Below are 22729 nucleotides of genomic sequence, written 5' to 3'. Positions count from 1 at the left end.
TGAATGGAGCGCCCCAGTAGTTTTGAAAATTTCGCGAGGATTCGTCAACCGGCACCAAAGTTATTCAAAATAGAATTTTGAGATTTCCTATGGAAACTAGGTTGTAACTATAACTATCTACTGGCGACCGCCAGTAGATAATATATATATATATATATATAAATATATATATATATATATATATATATATATATATATATATATATATATACACTGAAAAAACCATAGGTTTCACACACGTTATAGTTAGGAATTAGCATTTAAAAAACCTTGCAAATTCACTTAAAAAACCATAGGTTTCACACATGTTATAGTTAGTAGGACATTTCACTCGTGAAAAACCAATGAAATTCCCCCGTTATAGTTAGTGCAGGCAACTATAACTCACGCGACCGCATTCCTCTGCTGATGAAGTCAGATATTACATCACTGTATTTAGACACTTATTTACCCATGTCTTCATCCATTAATTTTTAGCTATACATATATTACAAATTTTTTTTTTTCAGAAAAACACATATGTCATCAGTGATGTAATATCTGACGTCATCAGCAGAGGATTGCGGTCGCGTGAGTTATAGTTGCCTGCACTAACTATAACGGGGGAATTTCATTGGTTTTTCACAAGTGAAATGTCCTACTAACTATAACATGTGTGAAACCTATGGTTTTTTAAGTGAATTTGCAAGGTTTTTTAAATGCTAATTCCTAACTATAACGTGTGTGAAACCTATGGTTTTTTCAGTGAATTTGTACGGTTTTTTAAATGCTAAGTTATGTATTTTTTTTATTTTTTTGCCGTGCGCGCACGGTACGCGTAGTTGCGGAATCGTTAGGCGAAGTTCGCGGAATTTTTCCGTTTACGCCGTGCGCGTACGCTGCGCGCATTCCGCGATTTTTCCCAAAAAAATTTCAATACATTTTTGCCCTTCTGGGACCCCCTGAAAAAGGCTAGGGGGTCAGGAACTGTCCACCCTGCCCCCTTTTCACGTTCTCCACCTTTGTTTTTCACCCCCTCAGACTGCGAGAGACAAAATGGCGGCCGACACTTCCTGGTTTCGACCGATTCGAATGTTTACTAAGATCTAACAACCAATCAGAATTGCGCTCGTGCACGGCGGCGTGCGCGTACGGTAAGCTTACGGTACGCGCTCGGAGCGCGCCTATAGATATATATATTGATTTAAATGCTATTTTCTCAGGAAATACTGAACAGATTTAGACGAGCACATCCCTGACCTGAGGGCTACCTCTCTGCCAAATTTCAAGTAATTCTGTTCAGCCGTTCGGGCTGTAGCTCGGACTAAAGGTCCTATGGAAAAATGCATGGGGAAAACGCGTTTTGGGACCCCCTTTTTCTCAGCCCCCGCTTGACGAATCCCCCCGAGACTTACAGGGAAGGAGCGGAGCGGAGCGCCCCACCTATTTTGAGAATTTCGCGAGGATTCGTCAATCGGCGCCAAAGTTATTCCAAATAGAATGTTGCGTATTTCCTATGGAAACACGGTCCTAACTATAACTATCTACTGGCGACCGCCAGTAGATAATATATATATATATGTTGTTATTGTTGCTATCAACAATCATTTGGCCGGAACATGTGTTTGGTTGGTCCTTGGTATGTGTCCTGTGGCTGGTGTGGGTGTGTCTCAGGTATTCTGCATCAGCCCTCATTGCCCCTCCTCCTTCCATGAACTTTGGTAAGAGTGCCTTCCTCTAGCTGTGGGTGAGTTTATTCCTATGATATCTATTGAACAATGTAAATGTGTCTTTAAATCTGTGTTAAATCACATCCGCATTTCACGATTAGCAGTGACATGGGTAGTCACTCAATGGATCTGTGTGGTGTGGATGAATATTTTAATATTGCTTTGCTCTGCTGGTTGGTGAGAATGCTGGGCTGCTATCACCACACTTGGGTAAAATTGTTGCCACCTCTCTTTTCTCTCGCCTTGGCATTTCTTTTCGTTGTTTGTGTTTGTAAATCCATGCAGTCATGAGTTTTGTGGGCATTGTTTGCCAATCCTCCCTGTGTCTTGTCTCCTTTACATTGCAGCGAAACACGTGTCAGGGCTTGAAGGACTGAACTGATGTTAACCGCTGCCAATTAACAGCTTGTTTACATAATGTCTCTTAGACTGTCTAGTTTAATTGCTTTTCCATGAATAAAACGTTTCTACAATATTGAATGTTGATATTAAAAATAACTTTATATTGTGAATCATGTCTGTTTACTGTGTATTTCATTATCCATATAGCCACTGGAACTTTGTAGGGACATGCTCCCCGCTTCTTACTACCATAGAGTACACTGCGTGGTGTAACTTGTTTCTGTTCATTCAATGATTCATTCTCATCAACACATGCGGTATTTATTTCCGAGCTTCTTCGGACTCGAGACTTAGTTCTGCTTATGAATAGTAATCAATGTTTCAATATGTAATATGTTGTCAATCATTAGATACAAGTGAACAAGACAGCATCTTTAGGTGATAGATGTACTGTCCACCTTCCAGACGGACAGCACCTGCCCAAAGTCCGCACTATAACATTCCAAGCGATAGGTCATGACCTGCAAAGTCTGGATTCTGGTAAACCTGTGAGTATAAAACAGGCCACAACACAGCACTGACGCACCGCTCTTAAAAATCAACAAAATGTATCTTGAAATAGAAAAACTGCAGATTATAAATGTTCCTGCGCCTCTTTTTTAAATAAGGAGAGTGGGTGCCGAAGTGTAACAAACATTTTTATAATCTGCTCTGAACATCTGTTTGTGTCTTCCCATTTAAGACATGCTGTCTGAAGAACACAATTAAAAAGTTCCAGTTCTGCACCAATAGCGAGGCACAAAGTCTCTCCAAACTTCTGAGACTCTGCTGGAGGAGCGGGGGTCGCTGACATCCACAGAACTGACGCGGCGTAGAGTAAATACTTTACAGAGCTTCCTCAAGGCAGGAGGGCCTCGGGACGGATGTGTAAATGTATCCCTCACCTCAACTGAACTTGCGTGTCTGTGTGTGTAACATTATCTGCGAGGGAAAAATTCAATTTCTAATACACAAAAAATGTCAATTTACCCTAAAAAAACAGAAAACATTTTGAGGGTAAAATTAAATTTCTGAAATATATTTTTACCCTCACAGCACAAAATAAAGGCAAGAGGACCTCAGTACAGATGTGTAAATGTATCCCTCACCTAAACTAAACTAATTCAAAGAGGAAAAATTGTTTGTGTGGGCAAAATGACATTTCTAATATGTCATTTTACCCTCACATACATAATAAATGCAGGAGGACCTCAGAACAGATAGGTTAATGTTTCTGTCACCTAATCTGAATTTAGGCAAACAAAAAACATTGGGGCATATTATCTAGGAAGCGGCGGTGAGAGGCGTTAGCCTCCTTGGCTTAACGCCTCTCATCGCCAGTTCGGAAGCACCAGGCTGCACCATATTACCAAGGATGTGGTGCAGCCTGGCGTTTCCCCCTGCGATGTCGCTAAGTCTCATGACTTAACCCCAATGCAGGCCCCCTTTCACCAGAGTGCAAGGGTGTCTACGAGCAGGGAGGTTTGTTTATGTACAGGAAGGTGTCCCTTCCTGCACATAAACAAACCGAAAATGCCATTTGTAACTTACATGTGTGCTGCTTCATGCAGCACACATGTAAGTTACAAAAGGGCATTTGAAAAAAAGGTTTGTTTATGTACAGGAAGGGACACCTTTCTGAACATAAACAAACCTTGGCATTTTACTTTTTCCATGTGTGCTGCACAAGGCAGCTCACATGGAAAAAGCAAAAACTAGGAGAAATGAAGCATTTCTCCTCGTTTCGCCACCTTAAGACCAGGATTTTTCTGGTCTTCAGTTCAGCGCTGCCATCTATTATTGCCTCTCTTGATAATAGGTGGCAGCGTCAAAGTGAATGGGTGTTGCGGTGGAACGCCCACCGCTGCACCCACTGCACGCCCCTTTCACGCTAATTTTAGCATGAAAGGGGCCCTATTATCAAGGCTGCGTTAAACCACTTGACGTGGCTTCTAGCCATGTTAAGTGGTTTAACTCTGCCATGGTAATAGGGCGCTGACCCTATCGCCACCACAACGTCACAAAAAGTGACGTTGTGGTGGCGAGAGGGGCTTGTTAATATGCCCCAATGTTTGTGAGGGTGAAATCACATTTTTCAAATGTAATTTTACCCTCACAAACATAATAAAGGCAGGAGCACCTCAGTGTGGATGTTCACCTAAACGGAACTTGCGTGTCTGTGTGTGTAACATTATCTTTGAGGGCAAAATCCAATTTTTAATACACAGAAATTTCATTTTACCCTTACAAGCATAATAAAGGCAGGATGATCTTAGTACGGATGTGTAAATGTTTCCCTCACTGAAACTGAACTTGTTTGTCTGTGTTTGTAACATTATGTGAGAGGGCAACATCCTATTTCTAATGCACAGAAATGTAATTTTACCCTCATAAACATAATAAAGGCAGGAGGACCTCAGTACAGATGTGTAAATGTTTCCCTCACCTGAAATCAACTTAGGCAAACCGAAAACACAGTTTGTGAGGGTAAAATAAAATTTCTGAAATGTCACTTTACCCTCACAGACATAATAAAGGCAGGAGGGCATCAGTACAGCCGTGTAAATGTATCCCTCACCTAAACTGAACTTGTGTGTCTGTGTGTGTAACATTATCTTTGAGGGCAAAATCCCATTTCTATTGCAGAGAAATGTCCTTTTACCCTCATAAACATAATAAAGGCAGGAGGACCTCAGTGAAAGTTGTGTACATGTTTCCCTCACCCAAACAGAACTTGTGTATCTGTACAGCGGTGGGCTCTATTAACAAAGGGTGGTGGGGTGGGTGGTAGAGCACGGGGGAGAGCGTGCGGGGGCGACGGAGGCATATTAATAATAATAAAGAAAACATAGACCTAAATGACCTCAAAAGCAACCCTTAGAGGTACAACGGTTCAATACTGAATGTTCTGAATGTTCAGGGCCCATAAGGAATTAAAAAGAGCCCTACATGTCATTCCCCGTCATAGAGATCTAATTAAAACCACAAGGCATAAATATAAAAAGGCGATTGAAAATAGAAAAGCGGAGGACCTGGAAAGAGCAGGATCCCTAAAAGACTCGAGAAAATTCTGGGAAATTATTATTCGTCCATTCTTCACGGAAGATGTGTGGCAGATGGACTTGCTGATCATGGGTGAAGCATTCTTCTACTTGTATTTTTAACCCCTTACACAAGGTAATAGAGGAGGACCCAAGAGATATACCCAATGACATAACCATAGCCATTCAACTTAGCTTGTCCATCACAGTTGTCGAGGTGGAGGAGGCTTTAGCATAGGGTATCTGTTTAAAAGCCCTAGGCCCAGACGGGGTGTACCTTGTCCTTTTTTAAAAGAAACGCTAACCTATGGGCGCCTCTACTAACGAATGTTTTTAAAGCAGCCATTATTGGCCCTCTTATGGACGCAGGCAATAGTGGTCCCTGTTTTGAAAAGGGCATTAGGAGTGGTCCGGCATGCTACAGGCCCATTTCACTGATTGACGCGACAGCTAAGGTACTAGGTAGGCTCCTTCTTGCTCGTCTAGAAGATTGGGCATCCACCACAGGGATTATGTCTAATACACAACATGGTTTTAGAAGAGGGATGGGCACGACTGAGCAATGTCTTAATTAGTCTCTAAATGTTAGCAAGCATGTGAGGGCCAGGAAGGACTCCATCCAGCTGGCCTTCATGGACTTATTTAGTGCCTTTGATACTGTCAATTGGGATAAATTGTGGGCCATGATGGAACCATGGGCGCCGAAAAACATCAGTAACCCTCCTCCATAAGCTTCACTCCAATACCACAGTTCTCATAAGATATGGCAATAAAAGGAAAAAACTCACCCAATCATCTCGACAGAGGGTGTTCGGCAAGGGTGTATCTTAACTAACCCTGGGCACATAACTCTGCTCCGCCAACGGAGTTTGTGGAGATTTGCCTACTCCGCGCTCCGTGGCGAACGCAGAATAGGCAAAAACTACGCCTCCGTGGTGAAGGGAAGTTAGCCTCTCCCTCCCCCGTGCCAAAGTCCTTTAAAAATCATTTAAAAGACACTTACCTGTTGTTTGCCGCCTCCCCTGCCTTGGCGCTCCCCGTCCTGCTACTCGCCTCTTCAATAATAGAAAAAAACTACGTTGTACGTCTGACAGGGGTGCGCATACACGGACATGCCGGGCACTTAATAAAGCACTATCTGAAATTGCACCAAGAACTTTGGGTCCGCTCTTCGTCTTTTCTGCATGGAACGGAGTAGCTGAGGAGCTGCTTGAGGCGAATCCTGTTACATATACATATATGCGAGTACTGACAGCCCCCACGTATGAAAACCCTGATCCTGAAATGCGCAAGGAGTGGGCAATGAACAACGCGCATGCATCGGAGAACATGATGAAAATCTTGATTAAATATGCTGCGAAAGATCGGGAGAAAATACTAGCTGAAATCGCTACTTTGGAAGCGGATTTATTAAAATGTTTGGGAGAGGAGGAGATAAACAAATTCAAGTCCGAACTCAACACCCGCCTTACTAAATATGAACAATCAATAACAGCACTAAAAGCTACTAAATTTCACCGGGATAGACAAGATTACTTGCTTGGCCAGATCTACACATTTGCACGTCGTTTTGACACCATTCGCAAACAACGTCTTTCTAGGGTGAATGCATCTGTGAGCAAACAAATGCATCAATGGTGAATGCATCTGTGAGCAAACAAACAATGATTGTGTCATCATTGCTGACTAATTACTTGTGAAACTTGTTGTAGTGTTGATAACTTTGGAACCTCCTGAGGATCAGCCGGGAGTAGTCTTGCTAGCGCTTGCTCTTTTCACCTTTTAACTCGTCCAGAATCTATTTTTAAATCACTCACCAGCTCGCAGGCACTCGATCTCACTGGTGCAGGCACCCCCACAACAGCGGAATCGCGCAGAAGAGGGAGAATCCCTGAGTAACTGCCGCCGCCATCACCCACGCCCAGCCTCGGGACACGCCCACTTGAGGCCACGCCCATCGTAACCTACAAATAGCGCGCTGAATACTAGCGACGCTCATAACTTTGGAACCTCCTGAGGCTCAGCCGGGAGTAGTCTTGCTAGCGCTTGCTCTTTTCACCTTTTTAACTCGTCAAGAATCTATTTTTAAATCACTCACCAGCTCGCAGGCACTCGATCTCACTGGTGCAGGCACCCCCACAACAGCGGAATCGCGCAGAAAAGGGAGAATCCCTGAGTAACTGCCGCCGCCATCACCCACGCCCAGCCTCGGGACACGCCCACTTGAGGCCACGCCCTTCTCACCCTCCCTCTGCCCTATAAACATGTGTTTATACCGGAAGCGCAGCGGACGAGCGCAGCGGGCGCGACGAATGTGCGCCGAAGGCACGCTTAAGGCAAGCTCGTCTGCGCTCGTCCGCGCCGAGTACGGGTCCAGGGCCACACACCCTACACCCCCGCTACAAGAGCACAGGTATTACAGTGCGGAAACCCTCCACACTCTTAGGCCCTCTAGCACGACCTGCCTACTACATCGCGCAGATAGTCTTCCACAAACGTGTTCACAATGCCAAAAAGCCCTCAAACCTAAGCCAGCCAAAGAACTGACACACGATTACCGTATGTTCATGCTAAATTGCAGATCTCTGCCAAAACACAGAACGGAAATTGCCCTACTTTTAGAAGAACGAATGCCGGACATAGTATTCATAACGGAAACATGGCTCACCATAGATTCCGACCCCGTCCTAGTATCCGCCCCCCCCCTGGCTTCCAAATCACTCGGCAGGACCGACCTGAGGGGAGAGGAGGAGGTCTAGCAATCATATATAAAGAACAGTTTCACTGCCGAGTTATTTCTGAATCCATCCCTGACTGTGAGAGCCTTGCCTTCAGTCTCGAACTCTCCCCCAACACTTGCTTCTCAGGAACACTTATTTATCGTCCCCCCGGCCCCCTCAAGCAATTCCACAATCCCCTCCCTTCGATTGTGGCGGAACGCGTCAGTACTTCCCCTAACTTCACTTTGCTAGGTGACCTCAACCTTCATTTCGATTCTGCAGTGGACCATACAGTCACTGTGCTTGTGGATGACTTAGCCGCTCTACAATTAACCCAACATGTCAAAACCCCTACTCACGTTAAGGGCCACCTGCTGGACCCATTGTTCAGCAACTGTGCAGACCTGGTAGCCGACATACCTATCCCGCTCCCCTGGATGGACCACTTACTGGTCCCTTTCACCTGGACCACACTTAAACCCCCTCCAACTGGACCCACTACAAGATTCACCAGAGCTTGATCTCGTCTTTCAGTCGACGAATGGTCCATCAAGCTCGCCAGCAACCAACCCCTCTACAATGAGGACCCTGGTCTTGCCAACCAGGCCTACGTAGACTGGATCACACAAACTCTTGACGACACCCTCCCTAAAAGCAAAACCTCATTGAAACGCGCCTACAAAACTGCCCCCTGGTACACGGAGGCTCTCAGAGAAAAGAAACGCCACTTTCGGAAAACCGAAAGACGATGGCGGCTAGACTATTCTTTAGGAAACAAAAGTAGCTATCGAGAGTCAATCAATGAGTACAAAGCAGAAATCAAAGCGGCCCAGGCTATTTACTTCTCGAACAGAATTATCCTAGCTAAATCAAAACCAAAAGAAATCTTTCAAATTGTGAAAAAACTTACAAAACTCCCACCTAACCTGTACGACTCAAAATCCACTACGCACTGCAACAATGTAGCTGAGTTTTTCCACCAAAAAATCGGCAAAATCTACTCCTCCTTCCCCCCCATACGCACCACCCCCACAACCCAGACCAATACCATCATAGCAACCCCCCCCCCTCAACCTTCATCGACTCTGGACCACTTCCCCCTCATGGATCTTGCAACCCTCGAATCCATGGCTCGGAAAGTTAAATCCGGTTCCCCTGACGATCCAGCCCCGCCAGACATCATAATGGCAGCACCCCAGATCACCCTGCCAACCATCAGGGATGTCCTGAACGCATCCATCACCTCCAGCACTGTCCCTTCTGTCTGGAAACGGGCCAAGGTCCGAGCACTGTTGAAAAAACCCAATCTGGACCCCCTAGATTTCAGCAACTACCGGCCCATCTCCCTGCTCCCCTGGGTGAGCAAAATCCTGGAAAAATATATCAATCTCCAACTGGTGAAATTCTTAGAAGACCACCAATTATTAGACCCCACTCAAACGGGCTTCAGACCCAAACACGGTACCGAGTCCGCCCTCCTTATGGTCACCGAGGAATCTAGAAAAATCCTGGATCAAGGAGGATCAGTGGCAGTGATCCTCCTCGATCTCAGCGCAGCTTTTGACACGGTCAGCCATGACACCTTGCTGTACCGTCTGTCTAGTGTGGGCATCAAGGACCAAGCTTGGTTTTGGTTTAAATCCTTCTTGGAGGATAGATCCTTTCAAGTATTCGATGGCGAGTCTGTATCCAACAGCAGACCACTGAGGTGCGGAGTCCCTCAGGGATCCTCTTTAAGCCCCGCACTTTTCAACATCTATATGAGGCCACTGGCTGAGGTTGTCCGTCCATTTGGGGTCAAGATTATCTCTTATGCAGACGACACCCAGCTGGTGGTCTCATTGGCGCAGGAGGCCAATACGCCAATATCATGCGGACTTGGAAAGTGCCTAGAGGAAATAAAGAACTGGATGTCCTCATCATCTCTTAAACTAAACGGGGACAAAACGGAGCTGATGCTCCTGGGTCCTTCCAACCCCAGCCTCTTCAACTCCTTGTGGCCCCCCTGTCTAGGCACCCCTCCAGTACCCAAAGACAACATCAAAAGCCTTGGGGTTTGGCTTGACGGTACTCTCTCTTTCAACACTCAGGCCACAAAACTTTCAGCCACCTGTTTTGGCATCCTCAGAACGCTAAAAAAAAATCTTCCCCCTTCTACCCATGGAGGCAAAGCAGGTAGCTATTCAGGGTTTAATACAGTCTCGCCGAGACTTTAACAACGTACTCTACCTTGGCGCCCCAGATTACACCCTACGCAGACTCCAGACAGTGCAGAACTGCGCGGCTCGCTTGCTGCTTGAACTTCCTCGCAGGCAATCAGTAAGAGCCGGTCTGGTCAGCCTTCACTGGCTACCAGTGCGTCAAAGAATTCTCTTCAAGGCCATGTGCATTGCCCACCAGGCCTTTTGGGACACAGGCCCTTTGATTATGCGTGACTTAGTCACCCACTACCAACCCAACAGAAACCTTCGCTCTAGCCAGACTTTTATGGCTAAAGCACCCAGAATAAAAAAGACAAGGACTGGCGGTAGGACGTTCTCCTACAATGCCTCCAATACCTGGAACACTCTCCCCATACATCTCAGAGCCAACCCCAACCTCTCTTCTTTCCGCAAGCAGTTAAAGACTTTCTTATTCAACTCTCCCCAGTAACTCTCTGCTATTCACTCTACGAGGTCCCTCTGTTATTTTTCAGCGCTTGGACGCCCCCGGGCAGCAATTCGCGCTCTATAAATTTACTTTCAATTCAATTCAATTCAATTGTAGCGCTGGCGCTTTTGCGAGCGCTGTATACCTGGAACTACTAGCCTTTGGCTTTTTAAAACTCCCTCGTTTTGTATCTTATTTAGTTTTATTTTTAATTATTCCCTGGTTTTATTCTCTAGGGCCCCTGCTTGCACTATAATTTGTATTGCTCACCGCTGTTGGGCGGGTCCATCTCCCGGTCTCATTGAAGTCGATAGGGCGCCATCTTAGGAGTACTACTAGGTGAGCGTGTGGCTTGGACGCTCTAGCTCTTCGTAGGGCCATAGACACTTGAAAAGGGAGTTATGCCTTCGCGCAGCGGACTCGCGCAGCGGAGTCGCCGGACTTCCGCCGGAGTTACGCCTGAGTTCAGCCCGTCTGCGCCCGTCCGCGCTGAGGACGTGCTGATGGGCAGGCTGGCCGACCGGACTCCGCATTGCCCGTTACATATAGTGAGGAATTTTTCAATAGGTGAGTTGCTTGCTTTCAGACCTTGACCTCTAGCTTGCCATTTCTCTCTCTCCCCTGAGGACCTGAGATTTTCATCTTCATGCCGCCTATGTGGGGCGGTTCTGTCTCCACCTAAAGGGGTGGGGGGAGGTTCTTCTAATCTATTAGCTAGTCGGACTACTACACAATCTAAAAAGGGCTTCTTGATCAATGCCAGGTCGCTTATATAGAATAATATTGCGTTCCATGAGTTCGTCACTGATAGGCAACCGGACTGGTACTTTGTCTCGGAAACCTGGGCCTCCGACTCTTCCGGACATGATTTATTACTGGCAATTCCGGAAGGCCTTACGATTCATAGACAGGATAGAGTGGGACGTAGAGGGGGAGGGTTGGCAATTTTGAGTAGAGCCCCATTTTCCTGTGTGATAAAGACTGTTTCTGAGCCCTCGGATTCTTTCGAGGCTATGTACTTCTGTATCTCTTCTTCGCCTACAGCTTCCTTCACGGGCATTCTCGTTTATAGACCGCCTGGTCCCAGAACGAGTTTCTGCTCCGATTTACTTCGAATCTTAGAGCCTTACTTCGGTAAATCACAGCTCACTATTCTGGGGGATTTAAACTTCCATCTGGAGGATCTTGGAGCAAGAGATACATCTCAGTTGATTAATTTGTTAGAAGCCTGTGAGGTTAGCCAGCTGGTGAAAGGCCCTACTCATCGAGCGGGCCATACACTAGACGGGGTCTTTACCAACGACCCTAGACTCTCAGCTGGCTCTCCCATTCCCTTAGCCTGGTCGGACCATCTGGCTGTACCCCTTGAACTCACAATCACTATTGAAGAGCCCCGTAGCTGTGCCTTCAATAATAGAGTCTGGAAAAGAAGCTATAAAAATATTACCACCCAAGCCCTCGCTCCTCTTATAAGAGGCTCTGGGGTTTTGTCCTCACGAGATGTTAACGTGGCGGCTCAGGAGTTTGCCGATTCCATTAGCAGAGCGGTTGATGTGCTTGCCCCCACTTCTTTGCGATATGTGGCTCGTCGTAAACCCTCAGCGCCCTGGTTCACAGAGTCTCTAAGACTCCTTAGACAAACTTGTAGAGCCAAGGAGAGGAAATGGCGTAAGTCTTGGGATCCTTCTGATAGAGATGATCACAAGCTGTCTCTACGAACTTATAAATCTAATGTGATCAAGGAAAAACAAGACTATTTTTCTAATTTGACGGCTTCCCTCCCCTCGTCCAAAAATTGTTTAAAATAGTTGACTCTTTGTGTTCTTTTCAGTCACCGGATCCAGTTGTGGACTCGCAGGAGTTATGCAACAATATTTCCGATTTCTTTTATAAGAAAATTTCGGATATTCATCAGGACTTAGAAACTCAGAGGAATCTATCAGATGATGGTTCCCTCCTTGTTGTTAAGGCCGCAGAGTCCTGGAGGAAGGACCCCAATAAGTTCCTTACCCACTTTCCGCCGCTCTCCCTTGAGGGTCGCAATGTCCTACTCGATAGGACTAAGTCTGCCTCTCCTGCTGATCCCTGTCCTTTAAGAGTTTTAAAGGAGTGCAGGGAGATCTTTTTGCCTCCACTGCTGGAAGTTATGAATGAGGCCCTTGCCCAGGGTATTTTTCCCGCGGCTTGGAAAAAGGCTATAGTTAAACCTCTCCTTAAAAAGCCTTCCCTTGATCCTGGAGTATTGAAGAATTTTAGACCAATTTCTTTGTTACCTGCTCCTGCTAAGATGCTTGAAGCTCATCTCAATTTCCATCTATCCACCTTTCTTGACTCCTCTGAATTTCTTTATAGTTCTCAGCATGGATTCAGGAAATTCCACAGCACTGAATCTGCTCTGACGATGGTGGTAAATAACATTCGCTGCAAGGTTGATGGGGGCAGACAACTATTTTAGTTCTTTTGGACCTTACCGCAGCGTTTGATACCCTGTCTCCCTCTATCTTAACCTCTCGGTTAAGGGAGGCAGGGGTGGCTGGGACGGCTCTAGGTCTCCTTGACTCTTTTTTACATCTGAGAGAGCAAAGAGTCATGCTGGGAGACTTCCTCTCCCCTGTTAAATCCTTGCAATGTGGGGTGCCTCAAGGGTCTGCTTTAAGCCCAACTTTATTCAACTTCTATGTTGCCCCCCTTGCTAGGTTAGTAAGATCTCAGGGGATGGAGGTAGTCTCGTATGCCGACGACACACAAATCATGGTGTCCCTAGCCCACCCTGTCAGTGTCTCGGCGTCCAGTTTTAGGTCCTGTATGCAGTTGGTTGCGGATTGGATGGTGTCCAACTCCTTAAAACTGAATGCCGACAAAACTGAGGTCCTTGTCTTCGGTAAAGACCAGGATATTTGGTCTAGTGATTGGTGGCCTACATCCTTAGGAACTTGCCCTTCCCCTGTCAAGTCTGCTAGGAACCTTGGAGTCATCTTTGACACTTCGTTGACTATGAATCTCCAGGTCAGAAGGACGGTATCCACATGTTGGGGAGTCATTATGACCCTAAAAACAATTCTTCATTATCTCTCACCACTGGCACGCAAGCAAACTGTGACTGCTCTTGTTGGCTCGAGGTTGGATTACTGTAATGCACTTTATGCAGAGACCAATAAACATCTCATCCAGCGCCTTCAGGTGGTGCAGAATGCTGCTGCTAAATTCGTTTTGGCTCTTCCAAAAGACTCCTCCGCAACAGCTGCTAGGAAGCACTTACATTGGCTCCCCATCCATTTCAGGATTTCTTTTAAACTTCTTTGTCTAACATACAGAGCCCTCTCTGCTGGCCCGTCGGATGCTCTGGGGTCTCTTCTGACACGTTATATTCCCAGTAGATGTCTCCGCTCTTCAGAGGCTAATCAATTGGTAGTCCCCCGAAGCAAGAAGGTGAGATGGGGCAGTAGAGCGTTTTCCATCATTGCTCCGCGACTTTGGAATTCTCTCCCTTTAGAGATTAAGTCCCAACCCTCCTTGGTCCTTTTCAGGAAAGCACTGAAGACCTGGTATTTTATGAAGGCTTACCAGTAAGTTCCACTTATTTGCGAGTCAGTACTGTTTGGTTAGGCGCCTTGACGCCCATGGGGCTTAGTTGCGCTATACAAATCCGCTTCATTCATCAAATACCCCAGGTGAAGCCTCCGATCTAAGCTCATTAGCAAGCTCTGATGTAGACTCACTTCCTGAAGATGGAGCATCACAACCATTGGCAATGACAAACCCCCCGTCTGTGATTGAAGAATTTGTTTTTTTATATCAGGACTGGACTCAAAACCAACGTCCACCATTTCAAATTCAAAGAAAAGAAAACTACGCAAACGAATAAACCGACGGGGCAGGCATGGAGTTGCGATCAGGGAAGAAGAAGCAGTTCCAGCGCAAGGGTTGGAAGAAGTAGCACCAACGGTGATAAATCTAACGGATCTTATACTAACAGATGAAGAAACGAGAATCCTTTCTCTTGGTCTTTCTTTTTGTAAGCGTACTAATTTCAACTACACGCAAACGCGTATTGACTTCTTTAAATTTGTGAGGAAACTTAAATTGAAAAAATTCTTTGATACGAAAATTACTAACCGAAAGGAGAAGAAACAAGTGGTCAGTGAAGAACCTGGCAATCTTGATGTTGGGGATATGCAGGTACTATTTGATTGTCAGCAACTTATAAGAGAAGGGGATGGTGAGAATGTGGTAGACCAAATTAGTCAGGCAGATGAACTTTTTTGTCTTGATGTCTTTGATAGTTCTGCGACTATGTTTAGACCAAAATCGACTTTCACCCCAAACACCCCTAAAGATGCACTAGACATATATTCCGACCTGGTAATTAAAGACTTGAAGGAAATATCCCTAAGCTCTAGTAAAGAATTTTTGAAAAATGAAACAGGTTTTGATCAAAAATACCAATCTGTGATGGTTAAAATACAAAGTAGACAAGATATAGTAGTAAGGCAGGCAGATAAAGGAGGTAATTTGGTATTGTGGTCCCTTGAAGCATATAACTGTGAGGCAGCCTCACAATTAAGAGACAAAGATTGTTATTCATTGGTCCCTCACAGTAATTTAGTTGAAGTTAAACTTAAATACGAAAAGGACCTTGCAAGATGGCGAGGAATTGGTTTAATTAATCAATCAGAAAATTTATTTTTGAGAGTGGATAAACCAGTGGTTCCTATATTATACTTGATACCGAAAATCCATAAGCATAAGGATAAACCACCAGGACGACCCATTATCTCTGCCATAGGCAGTCTCTTTGAACCAACCTCCAAATACCTGGATTAATTTCTACAACAACATGTGAGAGCACTACCAGCATATATTCAGGACTCGAGGGACTTTTTGAATAAATTGGAAAACGTAAGATGGCAAGATTCTTATCTCCTCATAGCACTAGACGTCGTGAGCCTATATACCAGCATTGCCCATGAGGATGGGTTAAGGGCAATGAGGCACTTCTTGAATTTGAGACCGATCAACCTCTACCAACATACTAATATGTTGTTGGAGATGTGTAGGTTGTGTCTTAATAATAATCATTTTCTTTTTGGAGGTGACACCTATAGGCCACTCAAGGGCACGGCGATGGGCACCTGCTTCGCCCCCAGCTATGCCAACCTACACATGGGCTAGTGGGAGGAGCAGGTGCTCAGAGTTGACTACATCGGTGAATGGAGAGATCATGTTATTAAGTGGATCCGATTCATTGATGATTTATTCATCATTTGGAACGGATCTATAGAATCAGCACAAAAGTTCATTGAAAGCATTAACGTTAACAAGCTAAATCTAAAATTTACTGAGCAAATAAGTACAGAGAGAGTAACTTACTTAGATTTAGAGGTCTACATTGCACAGAATTCAATCCAAACTTGTACCTACAGGAAACCAACTGCTGCGGCTAGTTTCCACCCTACTAAACTTAAAATGAGTATCCCTTACGGAGAGAATCTAAGAATGAAGCGAAACTGTAGTGAGGTGGAGGCTCTGGGGCAGGCCCAGGGAGCTTTAACACACAGATTCCTTCAAAGAGGATACAAGATGGAAACATTGAGTCAGGCAAAATTGAAAGTAGAGAGCATGGAAAGAAGTGTATTATTAAAACCAGACACTAAAAAAGCTGAAGAAAAGAGGAAACACACTCAAAATCAGATTCGTATGATTACAGGTTTTAGTGCATACCAGGCTAGGGTGAGAGACAGCCTGAGTAGACATTGGCAGCTTGTTAGACAGGATCCAATTCTACAAGGGAAAATCTCACGAAGTCCATTGATGACTTTCAATCGTGCCAAATCAATGAGAGATGATTTGTTTAAAACTAATTTGGAAAGCAAAAAAGGAGGTGGTTGGCTAAAAGTAAGCCCAGGTTTCCATAAATGTTTTAAGTGTAAGGCCTGTAGGCATGGTAAAAATACACAACAAGTAATCTCTCCTCTTTTGAACAGCCCTTGGAAAATAAGAAAACCTCTAAATTGTAAGAGTGATTTTGTTGTTTACGTTTTGAGATGTTCTTGCCCTAAGATGTATGTAGGTAGCACCATTCATATGGTTCACGTGCGTATCTTGCAACATCTTAGGGCAGTAGGCAACAATGTCAAAAATTATGTAGTTGCTCGCCACATGAACGAATTCCACAAAGGCAACACTAGTGAACTAGTATACTTTGCTATTGACCAAATCCCTAAGGATCAAAGAGGGGGCGATAGAGAAGGGAAATTAAGGAAACTGGAGTCTAAATATATTCTTATGTTTAATACGAAAAGCCCACATGGAATGAATGTTGAAGAAGATTTACATGTACATTTGAAATAGAGGTATCCATCCCAACCACTATGTTTTAAAAAAAAAAAGTTTTTTATCTTCAATTTTAATCTGTACTAAGTCACAAATGAATAGATTGCTCCCTTTATATACATTTGTAAAATCATTTTTATAAGGAGAGTTTTAAATATTGATAGGACACAAAATAAAAAGTTTACTAACAGTTGTTTTTAAGGTAAAGTACTGTGATGCACTAGCACTTTATTGCTACTATATTGCAATTCTTGCACAAATGAAGGCACTAGCACTTTATTTAGCATTGTTTGCACATATGTTTGTATTGAGCAAAGCACTAGCACTTTATTATTATTGAATTGAAAGTACTTATTATCATGAAATATGTGTCATATATAGATATTATTATTATATGTCATCCTCTCCTTTTTCTCCTCCGTCGTTGGATGTTAAGGACCCAACAGTGGATTGAAAAGAAATAGTCATCGTGGGTTGCCCGACCAAAGAAAGATGGATAAAATGAAAATTGGGAAAGGGGCACTCACCAAAAATTATTCTATAATGATTTTACAATTAATGTTGAGTATGGAATTACAAATACTTTATATTAGTGAATCATGATATAGAGTTTTTTTTCAACTGTGTTTCAAATAATGCTATTCTCTCTATAAATTTCTTTAAATTAATGCTTCGATTAAATTGTAAATATATGAAATATTATGTACTTTTTTAAAATCTAATCCATTTGATTTACTTGAATTAAAGCAAATCATGATAAGAGAGAATTTGGCACTATGTCAAGATAACAAACAAGTGAGTAACAAATCGGCATTACAGCAGTAATAGTCTGTCTTCCATGTTCAGAGAGGAGCTAACCATGTGACTATGTGACTTAGGTTTAAAAGAAACTGATCTGTTCGCGTTAAATTGTGTGAGCAAAGCAGTTGTGCCGAAACGCGTTACGAAAAGAAATAAATACCTAAGCCGGATGGCTGAAAGCATTTCCAGTGTCGGTGTCCGATTTTTTCAAAGGAAGTCGGGTTTGGTTGAAATACATATATATATGTATATATTCACTTAAAAAACCATAGGTTTCACACATGTTATAGTTAGGTGGACATTTCACTCGTAAAAAACCAATGAAATTCCCCTGTTTTAGTTAGTTCAGATAACTATAACTCGCGCGCCCGCAATCCACTGCTCATGACGTCACATATTACATCACTCATGACATGGTCAGTGGCATCACTCATGACATCACTGATTACATCATCCTTGTGATAGAGTGGCGGTCGCGCGAGTTATAGTTATCTGAACTAACTATAACGGGGGAATTTCATTGGTTTTTTACGAGTGAAATGTCCACCTAACTATAACATGTGTGAAACCTATGGTTTTTTAAGTGAATTTGTACGGTTTTTTAAATGCTAAGTTTTGTATGTTTTTTTTGTTTTTTTGTTTTTAAGGTTTTTCACCGTGCGCACACCCCGCGATTTTAAAAAAAAAAAGAAAAAATGTTTTTTCACCCTTCGGGGTCCTTTAGGGACCCATTGACAAAGGATAGGGGGTCAGGACCTCTCTACCCTGCCCCCTTTTCACGTTCGCCACCTCTCTTTTTCACTCTCGCACCCAAAACAAACAAAATGGCGGCCGACACTTCCTGATTTCGACCAATTCGAACGTTGACTGACATGTAACCACCAATCAGAATTACGCTCGCGCACGTTAGGGTGCGCGCACGGTGCGCGCACGGTGCGTGTCTATAGATATTGATGTACTTTTAACTGCAATTTTCTCAGGAAATACTGAACAGATTGACTCCATACATGCAAAAGGCACATGCCTGACCTGAGGACTTCCTCTCTGCCAAATTTCAAGTAATTCTGTTCAGCCGTTCGGGCTGTACCTTCGACTAAAGGTCCTATGGGAAAATGCATGGGGAAAACGCGTTTTGGGACCCCCCTTTTTTCTCGGCCCCCGCTTGACGAATCACCCCGAGACTTTCAGGGTAGGAGCTGAGCGGAGCACCCCATTAGTTTTGAAAATTTTGCGAGGATTCGTCAACTGGCGCCAAAGTTATTCAAAATAGAATTTTCAGATTTCCTATGGAAACACGGTCCTAACTATAACTATCTACTAGCGATCGCCAGTAGATAATATATACATATATATATATATATATATATATCCAAGAAAGAAGTGACTCAAACAGATAGATTCACCAAAGAACAAAAATATATTTCCACTACAATGTTTCAGCTTCCGCCTTCCTCAGGTAGTACAAGATGGTTTGCTCTGTGGCTGCACAGATGACACAGCTGAATTTTCAAAAAGCATCATGAGTGAAGATTCCATTTGGAATGTGGAATCAATGCAGTCCTGAGAGCTCTTGAGATATGCAGTAATCAGGTTGTGTTGTCAGTAATGTTCAGTCCATCTGGATGCAGTGATTTTAACCGGTATATACAGAAGATTTCCCTGGAGTCCAGTAGTTCTTCCTTTGAAACATGTTCCACGGGGAAAATCTTCAAATCTGATAGTGAATGATCCACAAGGTTGAAATGATTGGCTACAGGCTGGTCAATTTTCTTATTAATTATTGCAGATTTGTGGTTCCTGAATCGTGTACGGAGGTCATTCACTGTTTGGCCTACATATTGTTTTTTACAGCTTTGCCGTTGGCACTGAATCACATAAATAATGCATGTTGAGTGACATGTAAGATGCTGCCTTATTGCATAGGTCCTTCTCGTAACAGAACTAGTTACAGATGATGTTTGTAAAAGATATTCACACGTGATGCACCTTTTAGAGTCACAGCAATAAACCCCTGCATTTGTTACAGCTTGCTTGAGTTCAGCTCTCACAATAAGAGATCGTAAATTTGGAGCTCTGCGGTAAGCAATGACAGGTGGTTTTGGAAAAACCTTTTGCAATTTTTCACAAGTGGACAGTAAGGGAAATGTTTTTTGCATTATATTTCTGTAGTTAGGAGCTGATGGATGATAGTCAACTACAAATGGAGTTCTGTCACTTTTGTTTCTGCCGTTGGTATTACAAATAAGTGCTTCTCTGGGTAACTGCAAAGACTTGTCAATTTGTTGCTGTATGACATGCAGAGGATAGACTCGCCTTTTAAATAATGTAGCAAGCTCCTGTATATGGTCTTTACAGGTTTCCTCATTGCTGTAGATGCGTCTTATTCTGAGTGCTTGGCTGTAGATGATGCTCAGTTTAGTGTGGTGTCAGTGACATGAAGTCCAGTTTAGATACAAATGAGCATCTGTAGGCTTGTGGTACAGATCAGTTGTAATTTTGTGTTCATGAATGGTGAGTAGCACATCCAGAAAAGGGAGATGAGGCTTCCGTTTAGTATTGCTGCTGGTAAATTTGATGGTAGGATGGATATTGTTGATATAAGCTGTAAATTGTTCGAATGTTCTACTTCCTGCATTCCATATTATAAATATGTCATCAATGTATCGTAGCCATACCAGTGGTTTGATGCTAGAAGTAGCAAGTATACAGTTCTCTAGTTTGCCCATGAAGATATTTGCATAGGATGGAGCCATCTGAGTGCCCATGGAAGTCCCTTGTATCTGCAGATAGTGTTTACCATTGAATGTAAAATTGTTGGATTTAAGGATAACTCTTGCAAAGTTGGTAAGCACATTTGTTGATGGCTTTTTCACAGTTCTTTTATCAAGAGCTTCAGATAATGCCATAAGCCCATCCTGACGTCATCCAGTGAGTGTTTCCATACATTTTAAATATGTTTAATATATATATAGGGAAGAACCTATGGAAGAATGACTGGGTGTATAAGTGTGTGAATGGATGATTTAGTAGGTGCGTGACTGACTCTATAAGTGAGTCATTAAACGTATCTTACTGCAGACTAATGACTAAACTGAGTGAATGTCTGTATCTGTCTGTCTGTTGGTGTATAAGCAGCTGCATGGTTTTGTGAATAGCTATATGAGTGTCTCTATGGGTTATTGATTGGTTGTCTGAGTATCTGTTTGGGTGCCTGAGTGTTTGTGTGGGTGGGGTATGTGTGACTCTGTGCATACATGTGTGAGTGGGTGATTCTATGGGTGCATGGTTTTAAGAGTGCATCTGTGATGGACTGTATGGTTGGGTGAGTGTATGTATGGGTGTGTTAGTGATTGAATGTATATCTCAGTGGTACATGTGTGAGTAACTACATATGTGAAAAGCAGTATATATGTGTGTAAGAGTATATAAGTGGGTGTGTGTGAGAGTGTGTGATTGTGAGAGTGGCTGTATGGATGAGTGTGTGCTTGCATCAGTGATTGTATAAGAGCGTAAGAATGTGGTACTATTTTTATGAGTAAGTGAACTTGTGTGTATATAACTGCATAGGTGAGTAAATGGGAGTGTGATTAATTATTTGCATGACTGACTAAGTGTGAGAGTACCTCTATGGATGATTGGTGGTGTGTGAGTGTCTATGTAGGTGTATAAATGCATATGATAGTCCTGTACTGAGTGACTGTAAGTATGAGTGACTGTACAGGTGAGTGAGTGGATGTGTGTGTAGATCTAAGAGTCAATGAGTGGGTATGTAGTTATTGGTATTGGAGTATCTATGGTTTTGAGAATGGACGTCTGAAATTTTGATTGAGTATATCAAAGGGTGTGAGAAGGTGCACTAATTTATCACATGGATGACGTCATCAGTGATGTCATTTCAGATGTCATCAGTGATGTCATCAGTGATGTCACTGACCATGTCATGAGTGATGTAATATGTGACGTCATCAGCAGTGCATTGCGGGCGCGCGAGTTATAGTTAGCTGAACTAACTATAACGGGGGAATTTCAATGGTTTTGTACGAGGGAAATGTCCAGCTAACTATAACGCCCCTGAAACCTATGTTTTTTTCAGTGAATATATACATATACACATTTTTTTCTGTATATATATATATATATATATGCAAAACAATAGAGCACTCGAGAGCACTCAGATTCGTAGAGGAACACTGCAGAGGGTTTAGTAAAGGCAACAGGATTCACTTCACTTGGTGAAAAATAAAAAGCCTTACACGTTTCGGAGCCAGTTTGCTCGTTGTTCACAGGCATTTCGATGTGTAGGCACAAAAAAGCAGGAAGAACACTTTTGCCAGCACGTCATTTATTAAGCCCTTCATTAGGCACCAGGTGATTCCACAGATGCATCATGCTGATGACGTCACATATTACATCACTCATGACATGGTCAGTGACATCACTCATGACATCACTGATGACATCTCAAATGACATCACTGATGACATCACTGATGACATCATCCAGTGAATGTGTGTCTTTCTGAAAATTAAATATGTTTTATATATGTATATCTCAAGGTTGATGGAAGAATAAATGGGTATATAAGTGTCTAAATGGATGATTTGTTTTTGAAAAATTGATTGTGTAACTGACTGATTAAGTGTATCATAGTGAATACATGGCTTAGTGAGTAATGTTTAAATATGTAAATATCTGTATCAGTCTCTCACTTTGTGTATAAGTGGCTGCATGGGTTGGTGAGTAGCTACATGGGTGTCTATATAGGTTATTAGTTGTTTTTTTGAGTATCAGTCTGAGTGTCTGCATGGTTTGGTGGGGGGTATTACGTAGTGCATAGGTGCATGAATGAGTGACTCACTGTTTGTATGTGTTGAAGACAGCATGTGTGCAGGACTGTATGGGTGGATGAGTGTGTGTATGGGTGTGTTAGTGAGTGAATGACTGTCTCAATAGTGTCTTTATGAGTAACTACATATGTTTTAAACTAGTATATGTGGCTATTGGTGTATATAAGTGAGTATATGTGAGAGTGAGAGATTGAAAGAGTTCCTGTATGAATAAGTATGTGTTTCTATAAGTGATTGTTTAAAAGACT

Source organism: Triturus cristatus, chromosome 11 (genome assembly GCF_964204655.1).
Source record: "Triturus cristatus chromosome 11, aTriCri1.1, whole genome shotgun sequence".
In the NCBI taxonomy this organism is placed as follows: Eukaryota; Metazoa; Chordata; class Amphibia; order Caudata; family Salamandridae; genus Triturus; species Triturus cristatus.
The sequence above is the reverse complement of the archived record's forward strand: the minus strand, read 5'-3'. Positions refer to the sequence as shown.